Below are 10,387 nucleotides of genomic sequence, written 5' to 3'. Positions count from 1 at the left end.
TTCCAAATAAGATATCCAGATAGCCAACAGACACATGAAAAGATGCTCCACATCACTCATCATCAAGAAAATGCAAATCAAAACCACAATGAGCTACCACCTCTCACCATGGCTATTCAAAAACACAAAAAACAATGGGATTGGTGAGGATGTGGAGAAAAAGGAACCCTCGTGCACTGTTGGTGGGAATGCAAACTGGTACAGCCACTGTGGAAAACAATATGGAAGTTCCTCAAAAAGTTAAAAATAAAACTACCCTATGATCCAGTAATCACTCTACTTGGTATTTACTCAAAAAATACAAAAACACTAATTCAAAGGGATACATGCACCCCTATGTTCACAGCAGCATTATTTACAATAACCAAATTATGTAAGCAGCTCAAGTGTCCATCGATAGATGAATGGATAAAGAAGTGGTATACATATACAGTGGAATATTATTCACCCATAAAAAATGAAATCTTGCCATTTGCAACAACATGGATGGAGCTAGAGAATACAATGCTAAGTGAAATAAATCAGTCAGAGAAAGACAAATACCATATGGTTTCATCCATACATGGAATTTAAGAAACAAAACAGATGAGCAAAGGAAAGAGAGACAGAAAGAGAGAGAGAAACCAAGAAACAGACTCTTAACTATAGAGAAAAACAGATGGTTAACACTGGGGACGTGGTGGGAGATAATAAGTGAAGGAGATGAAGAGTACACTTATCATAATGAGCACCAGGTGATGTATGGAACTGTTGAATCACTATATTGTACACCTGAAACCAATATAACACTGTATGATAACTATACTGGAATTAAAATAAAAAATCTCTAAAAACTATTCAGGAAATTAGGGTACTTGTAAATTTTTTGTAACTGAGATTGTTTAAAATAAAAATAAAATAAAAACAAGTAAAACAAAACAAAACAAAACAAGTCATCCCATCCAGTGAGTAAAGAGGTGAAGAGAGGCCAGGAGTGATCTGGGGAGAAGTTGCTTTGGGGGAAAATTTCTCCTTGAAAGCAGAGAATGGAGACAAGCTGTGAGCTCTGTCCTCTAGCAAATGCTAGCTCAGCTGGCATGGGCGTGGAGAGGGCAAGTTCAGAAGCGCCTGACCAGTGAAACACAATTTTGTCCAATAGTCTCTCTTCATGCTTCATTTTCTTCTCTGTCCCCCTCAAGTTTTGTTGGACAACTCAAGTTTACAACTCAAACTGGGGGATCCCCTCAGCTGCCCTCACTCCTCCCCAAGCCTCCCTGCTCTGGCAGCATGGATACTCTGTCAGTTAGCTTTGTGACCTGTAAACGAAGAGAACGTTGGACGTTGTAAATGTCAAAACAGGCTAGCTTGAGTTTTATTAAATAATCTAGAAAACAGTAATTCATTTTTCCCAAAGGGTACAGACTGAGGGGCTGTCAGAATCAAGTGGTCAGCAGAAACTAGAGGTTTAGACAGAAAAGAAGTTGTAAGTAAGAAATGTGAACATAAGCACTGAGTCCGGCACTGTCCAATAAAATTTTCTGAGATAATGAAAATGTTCTGTGTCTGTGCCATCCAAAGCAGTAGCCACTAGCCCCTCTGTGGCTGTGGAGCTATCGACTTATGGCCGGTATGACTGAAGAACTGGATTAATTTTATTTAGTTACAATGAATTTAAATATTTTTTAAGATTTTACTTATTCATTTATTTGAGAGAGAAGGAGAGAGAAGGGGCAGAGGGAGAGGAAGAGAGAATCTCAAGCCGACTCCATGCTGATCTTGCAAAGCCCCACTAGAGATTCAATCTCACCACCCTGAGCCAAAACCAAGAGTCAGATGTTTAACTGCCCGAGCCACCCAGGTGCCCCTACAATGAATTTAAATTTAAATGATCACGTATGATTTCGCATCAGCACCCTGGAAAACCACCTCAATATTGTCCTAACCAGCATAAGAAAGTTACATGGGCATCTAGTGGTTGCTGCCCCTGATTTTAATTGCTGAATTACACCAAACTCATAAAAATCCCCAATAACTCACTCGAGGCTATCATACATGCGAAATAGAGACCAGCGCCCATTGGTGGGATCTGGTCCACGTGAAGGCACCCCATTTTTTGGGCAAAGCTAAAGGCCTGAAGACACACACATATGTATACTTAAAATGGTACTGTTATATTTACCTTTGAATAGGACATAAGCATGTCTAAGTGGGTGATTACTGGGCAACTTCTGAGTTAAATTCTATCAGGTATGACTGTCTGTAAAGCCAATACATTTAGCCCCTTCTCACAACCCATCCAAATTGTCCCTGATGGATAAAAAGATATCTTAGTTATCCATTGCTGCAATAATGCTGTGTAACAAACCAACCCCAAACTCCCTGGCTTAAAGCAGTAAGCATTGATGTAGCTTGTGAGTTAACGGACCAGCAATTTAGGCTGTGTTCAGTTGAGTGATTCTTCTGTCACCTTTGGGCTCACTCCCATCTGGCAGTCTGTCTATCAACTGGTGTGCTTGCGCCATGTGACCCTCATTCTCCAACGGGCTAACCTTGGCACACAGTCATAGGCGAGGCAGAGCATGAACAATCCCAACTATGTGACTACTTTTCCAGCCTCTGCTTGCACCTGTTGGCCAAAGAACAACACATGAGCAAACCCAGAGTCATAGTGGGAGGGCACATGCCATGTGGCAAAGGGTGTTATTATGGACGCAATGTTTGTGTACCCCCAGAATTCATATGGTGAAACTTTCCCCCCATAATATGATAGTATTGAGAAGTGGTGCCTTCGGGCGCTAATGAGGATTGGATGAGGTCATGAGGGGGGAGCCCTCATAAATGGGATTAGTGCCCTTATAATTAGAGTCACAAGACAGCTTGCTTCCCCTCTCTGCTCTCCACCGTATGAGGCTGAAAGGACAACCTGGCAGTCTGCAACCCAGAAAAGGGCTATTACCAGAGCCGGCACCTTGCTGCCATCCTGGCCTTGGGACCTCTGGCCTCCAGAACAGTGAAAAATAAATTCGTTTATTTGTTATGTATAAGCCATCCAGGATGGTATTTTTGTTACAGCAGCCCAAGCTAGGACAGGTGTAGACACAGGAAAGGGTAAAGATCAATAATACAATTAATTTACCACACCCACAGGAGGACAGTGTCAAGCCCTGGAAGCCTTTCTTTCCGGGAAAAAGTCAACTAAATGACATCAAACTCATCTAAAAATATTTTCTTAAAGTCCCAGTAACTTATTTAAGGCTTTTAAACATAAAGAACAGAGATCACCCCCTCCCTCCATATCCCCTCCCTCCATAGCCATCACTTTAAGGGCACTCCTATTTTAAGAGGAAGCTAAATAAAGGCCCAAAGACATGCAAAGACTAAAATAGAATGTTATATTTATCTTTTAATATATCATATGCATGCCTAAGTGGTAACTTTTTTTTAATTAGGTAAAATGTACTAAGTTATACCTGCCCATAGATTAGTGAAACTGATTTGAACAAACAAAATGACACAGTTTGAGATAAACGAAGCACTTTTCCACTGACGTTGACATTACACAAAATATTTTTTAGAGTACCTCTTTTACAACTGCTGTCAGAAACAAGAGGCACATTCTTGTACTGCCCCATACCATTCAGAATCCTTTCAGCTACTCGCACCCAAAAGAGCCACAACTCACAGGGCTTAAAGAGTAAAGGGAATTATCATCTCACATTAAAGTCCTGGGGCAGGGCAAGAGGGACCACCCATTGGGCATGCTCAGGACTGAGGGGCTTCCCAGGACACTGGACCTTCATTCAGTGCTGAAACTGGGACCAGGCAACCGGGGATAAGGGTTGGTTTCTTGAGCAGCTCAGTGAGCTTTCACGGGCCAAGGTACTTCCTTCCATCTTCCTGCAACATGTTCTCCTAAGGCCAGTGTCCCTTGTGGAAGCATTAGTTTAGGGCAACATCTAGTAGAATAACAACAAAAAGCCATTTCCTTCCATACTTACCTCTTTATCCAAAGGGCCTATTCTTTAGAAGTCCTTCAGTGACTTCTCCCCCATCTCACGGGCTAGGACTGGGTCCTTTACCCTTAGCAAAACTGCCTTAGGTTCATCAAGTCACCTCTGAGGCTGGACTCAGCCAGCTCTCCCTGAATCTCAGCTGCGGAGAGGACTGCGAATCTTGGAACCAAACCCGGGTGTTAAGGGGGAAAAGAGAGAAGAACCAGCAGTGAATGCTGCACATCCTCTGTGGTGGGAAATCCACTCAGGATTCGACCAGTGAGGCAGGAGCGTCAAGAATAACATGGAATACGGGATGTGTGATAAACTGTGGGTGGGAGCTGGTTGCACAGCTTATGCACAGCTGTTGCTTCTGTGTCTGGTGCCCAACGTGTGGGCAGCGCGGCTGGCAGCCTGGCCCAGAAGTCAGGGAAGTCGACGGCGGCCCCAGGGAGCTGACGTTGCTGCAGGCCTGCCCCCTGCCCAGTTGTCAGAAGGGCTGCAGGGGTGCTACCACCGCCCACTGTCCCCCGCCCAGTGGTGAGCCAAGGGTGGGCGCCAATCCCAAGGCCTGCGACAGCACGTGAGCCCCCAAACCCGCCTTTCAAGGGTGGAAAGACTACAGTGTTGCGTCACTTCCGTCTTCCCAGGCGAGCGAGGGTCAGTTGTCCCCGCTAACCGTGGAAGACTGCAGGGAAGGGAATTCTGGGAAGTGTAGTTCCAGCTTAGCTAAATTGGCACGGAACAAAGTCAGGAGCCAGGCCACACTAAGTGAGGCTTTAATTCTTAGTTAAATTAGTTAAATCTTCACACTAAGTCTAAGGGATAAAGTGGTCGAATAGGCTGAGCACTGGCTTTTAGCTACGGTGGAGGAAAATTGTCATTTTATTCTCATTTTCTTTCATTTTTTTCCCCACTCACTGCTATGGAACCAGAGTACAGCAAAGTAAGAAAGACAACTCTCCAAGTCTTTCAATCATTCCCACTAACCCACAGTTTGGACATACTGTTGTGAGTCCTGGGAAGGATAAACTGCTGAGGACCCCTTTGGGGAAAAGTCAGATGCCAATTAATCCTAAGAGCTCAGTCAGCCCCTACATTTTACTCAAGTCAGTAAATCAAAAGCACTGTGCCCATGGGACAAATCTCAATAAATTCCCTCAGCAGTTTTGAAAGATTTATCAACCTTCAAGGCAGGGGGAGGTGAATACCAAAGGGCCAGATCTCTGACAGACAGCAGGAGAGATGCCTGTTTCAGAAGGATGTTTGGTTCAAGTGTATTACTTAAAAGTGGTTACTATAACTGTATACATGTCACAGAAGCCCCAAAACTTAAGGTAAAGAGAGTCTCCAAATACCTTGTCTAATTATTCATTTTTTAAAACGATGACCATTACTGATAGTTACAACAACATGTGTGAATATCAAAAATATTATGCTAAATAGAAGCTGGACACAGAAGATTACATAGTGTATAATTCCATTTATACACTAACCCAGACAAAACTAATCTACAGTAGGGGAAAAAAAAACACACAAAATAGTCTTTATCCTGGGGTGTGAGGGTGGGATTAACTGGGAAGGGATATGAAGAAATTTTCATGGGTGATGGGTACATGCCTTTGTCAAAATTCACCATCAGGGTGATGTGTACTGATGTCTGCAACTTATTTCAAAATGCATCAAAAAAATAAGATGAACTGATGGATGGAAAAAAGGATAGATAGACAGACATGCAACAAAACAAATACAGCAAAATGTTAATTGTAGAATCTAAGCAGTGGTTATATGGGTATTCATGGTTCAGCCCAGGATTGAGTCATAAAGAGATGTCAACATACTGACTAGGGAAGAGATGGGAATGAAGCCAGTAGAAAAGGATTCATAAAAGTTACAATTAAGAGGAAGATATCAACAGGCAGGCCAGACATTCAGAACAAATAGTGTGGTTCACTCTTCTTTTTCAGATATATAAAATACAATCACCCCCACTGGATTCAGATCCTCTCACAGTTACAAGGTACTTGCTATATGACTAACCCAAGCTGAGCACTTCTGCAAATTTTGTCACTAAGAGTCTCTCTCTACCATTCCTTCTTTCAATGGGCCTGTATCAGTCAGCTATAACATAATGTGCTACATAGCAAACCACCACAAAACTCAGTGGCTCACAATAATAAGCAATTGTCTCTAGCTTACATGTTTGCCCAGAGGTTAGAGATTGACTGGTCTAGGCTGGGCTCAGTTGGGCTAGGCTCCAGGTTCTCATCCACGTGTCTCAGCCTCCTTGACCAGCAGGCTCCCTAAGGCATGTTCTTCTCATGATGATGACTAAAATACAAGAAGGCAAGACCTCCTGCGCAAGTACATTTTAAGACTTTGCTCACATGATCTCTGTTAAAATTCCATTAGGCTAAGGCAAGTAACACAATTAATCTAAATAATCATAGGTCCCCATACACCCAGATCTGGAAATGAAGGGTTCACCTCTAGCTCCTTACTTATCACTGCAAGAGATTCCGGGGCTTCTTTGGTCCCAGGGCCTAGTGACATGAGCTACAACCCTCTTCCTGAAACCTCTCTTTACTTGGGTGGGGTCTCCATGTCTTCCACCACGCAGCAAAAACAAGTCTTGAGTCTGTAACGATACTAATTCCCATGAACTGTTCTATTTTGCCTCTTCAGCTTCCCTCAAGGTAGAATCCCAAGGGAACAATTACAAACATCTGGCCAAGAGAAGGAATACAGGGCACTTGTTTTTCTGTTTTAAGAGAAGTCAATTAGAGTTTCAATTTCCACTGTTAAATGTCACCTTTTTACAACATCCTGGAGGGAGAGTTGGCAGCCCTATCGTTAGGGGAATAAAAACTCTTTCAAGGAAAGGCTTATTGTCTAAAAAGACACGGAAGGGTCCAGAGATTAAAGGACCCTCTCAGGCTGTCTGAATTTCCCAGAGCTCTCAGTTTCTATTTTGAGCTGAACATTTGGCTTCCCTTGTAGACTTGAGTGAGCCTTTTTAGCCTCCTTGAACCACTTTTCTATAGTTTGCAAAAAGGGATAATAAGACTTGCTGCTGGGTAATGCATATAAAGTACGCTGAGGAGCTCAGAGGGAAGGTAGGCTTCTCGAGGGGAAAGTTGTCAGCCTGTTTCTCCTCATCTCTGGATATTTTCAGTGTCTGGTACCCCTCATTAGAACATCTGGTCCTTTCTCAGAGAAGTTAGACGAAAGCCAGAATAAGTGGAGCAGAGAGGATTCCTTCTCTTGCCTCTGTTGCAAAGGAGATATGTCAAGTTGAGTGATGAATGATTACTATTCTTCACTTGCTAACACTTTGTACCCTATTTTCAAATTAAGGAGCACATTGTTGGCACGCCTGAAAGGTTAAACACTCCCACTTCATTGCTGCAGTCACTAATTGGTGTTTTATCACAATTTCTGCCGGGGGAACATTTTGTCTGCAAACCCTTCCTCCACAGAGCTGGGTGAGACTTTAAGAGCATCTCAAGTTTCTAAAGTTAGATCGTAAATCACTCTCCTGCTTGTAGGGTAGTGCTTTGCACCTATCTGTTAATTGTCTGCAACTTGGTTTGAAATGCATCAAAAAATAAGATGGATTGACATGTTTTTTAAAATTCTTTTTAAAAAATCCTTTGTAAAATTCTTCCCTTTTCATTCTTATTTTATTGAGGGACTCATTTTCTCCCTCTCCCGGTATTTCACCCTCATCTGTAGAACAGAAACTTGTGCATCTTCCAAAGTATTAGGAGGCAAGGAGGTGGGCAACTGGAACTCTCATAATGCTGCTAGCAGGAGTGCCAAATAGTTCCTCTTTGGAAAACAGTTTCACTACCTAAAATTGCTAGGCATTTTTGTTGGATATAACTCTAGAAGTGGAATCACTGGGCCCCAGGGGATATTTCTAGGGATATATCAACCAGAAATAACTGCATATTTTCACAAAAGGCACATATTACAATGTTTCAAATCAGCTAAATCTGGCACCTACACATATGCCCATCATGGGCATAGAATGGAAATAAATTACACTATACTCACAGAGTAGGATACTACAGCAATAAAAATTAACAATATAAATCTATACACAACACGGTGAACCTTAGAGTCCTAATTGTGAGCAAAAGAAGCCAGACCAAAAAAGATTCCATAGAGCTTCTAGGGAGCTGGTAATTTTCTAATTCTTGATCCAGATGCTGATTACATGAATGTTTTCAATTTGTGAAAATGTATTGAGCCATACACTTATGATATGTGCTCTTCTCTATATGTATATTATGCTTCAAAACGAAGTTTAAGAAATATATGCATAAAGGAAAATTGCAAAAAAGTCAGAATAGAAAGTACTGGGGAAAGCTCCCACCTAATCTTCTTTCCACTCCCTCCTCACTCCTCACTGACTGCTGGTGAGGAGGGAGGAGCCAGAGCTACCCACAGCCTGGGTGGCCCTTCATCCCCTGTTCCCGAGCCCTGCTCTGATCCCTCTGTCTTGACTGCCATGACCTGAAAGTAAGAGGCAACAATTCTCCTTTTGTCTGGCCAGGCCAGTTAACTGCTCTGCAGACCCATGGGCAACCCAGGTCTGTCCTGAAGGGAAGAAGCAGGAAGCCCTGTCTGGCCATATAGTCCAAACCACATTCTCTGGTCCAGTGCTGCCAGCGAAGAGGTGCTCTTCTGACCTCCAATTCCCACGCTTGCATCTATTTCTCAACTATTCCAAAGATGGAAGGGGAAGAGGCATGATTAATTATCAGCCCTTAAACCTCAACAACCTTTTTCCCAGCAGTTAAGAAATGAAGCCAAGAATAAATGTGTTGCTTTTCTTGTATGGGACACTAGGACCAGAGGTTGTGAGCTCCTTCCGAATGCTGGGGTCTCAGGAAATGATGACTGCCCCTTTGGAACAATACCAACTGGGTAATTAGAAAAGAAGAATGAGAGTATCTAATCTCCTTTCCATAATGTTGCCCGGCATAACTGAAGAAACTGATTTTCTAGGTGCCACCTGTGGTGGGGATTTAGAGTGATTTAAAGAAATGATTCCTTTGCTGAGTTAGACAACACAGTCACCAACTGCTGTGGATTGGAAAATGTGGTCACCATAAGTTTCCTCCTCCCAGCTCCTCCCAGCAAGAAGTGGGGGTCATTTCTGCATCCCTACAATCTGGGCCTGGCCACGTGACCTGCTTTAGACAATGGGATGTACCAAACATAAGAAAGCAGAGGCTTCGAAAGTGCTGCATAACTGGACGTGCCCTCTTTTGCTATCAGAACCTTCCACCATCATGTGAGGAAGGCTGGGCTAGCCCACTGGGGGATGAGAGACACATGGAGTGAGGTCTCCTATCATTCCAGCCAAGGCCCCAGAAATAAAAGTGAGAACACCCTAGACTATCCAGCGCCAGCTGGGTTGCCCATGTGAGAAGAGCTACCTAGACAACCCACAGAATCTCGAGAAATTAAAAAATATGTGTCACCACCACACACCTAATAAAATGACCAAAATCCCAAACACTGACAACAGCAAATGCTAGCAATGATGTGGAGCAACAGGAACTCTCATTCACTAATGGTGGAAATGCAAAATAGTATAGCTACTTTGGATAACAGTTTGGCAGTTTCTTTTAAAACTAAACAAATTCTTACCATATGATCCAGCAATCGTGCTCCTTGGTATTTACTCAAATGAGTTGAAAACTTATGTCCACACAAAAACCTACATATGGATGTTTATAGCAGCTTTATTCATAATTGTCATAACTTGGAAGCAACCAAGATGTGGGTGAGTGGACAAATAAACTGTGGTACTAGGCAGTAAAATACTACTCAGGGATATAAAGAAATGAGCTTTCAAGCCATGAAAAGATATTGAGGAAACTTAAATACATATTACTAAGTGAAAGAAGCCAACCTGAAAAGGTGAACTACTGTACGATGATACCAACTATATGACATTCTGGGAAAGGTAAAACTTTGGACATAGTGAAAAGACTGGTGGTTGTCAGGGGTTAGGGGTGGGAGGGAGGGATGAATAAGTGGAACATGGAATTTTAGGGCAGCAAAACTACTCTGTATGATACTATAATGGCATGGCGGACACATGTCATTGTACATTTTTCCAACCTCTCAGAATGTACAACACCAAGAGTAAACCCTAAGGTAAACTATGGACTTTGGATGGTAATGATGTCTCAATGTAGGTTTATCAATTGCAACATATGTACTAATTTGGGGGAAGATACTGATAGTGGGGAAGGCTGTGCATGAGGGAGTGGGTTAGGAGTACGTGGGAAATCTTTTTACCTTCCATGTAATTTTTCTGTGAACCTAAAACTGCTCTAAAAAATAAAGTCTATTAAAAATATGTGTCGGGGCGCCCAGGTGGCTCAGTCGTTAAG

This window comes from Leptonychotes weddellii, chromosome 10 (genome assembly GCF_054177405.1).
Source record: "Leptonychotes weddellii isolate Sample4059 chromosome 10, ASM5417740v2, whole genome shotgun sequence".
Classification (NCBI taxonomy): domain Eukaryota; kingdom Metazoa; phylum Chordata; class Mammalia; order Carnivora; family Phocidae; genus Leptonychotes; species Leptonychotes weddellii.
This window is presented reverse-complemented; position numbering follows the sequence as displayed.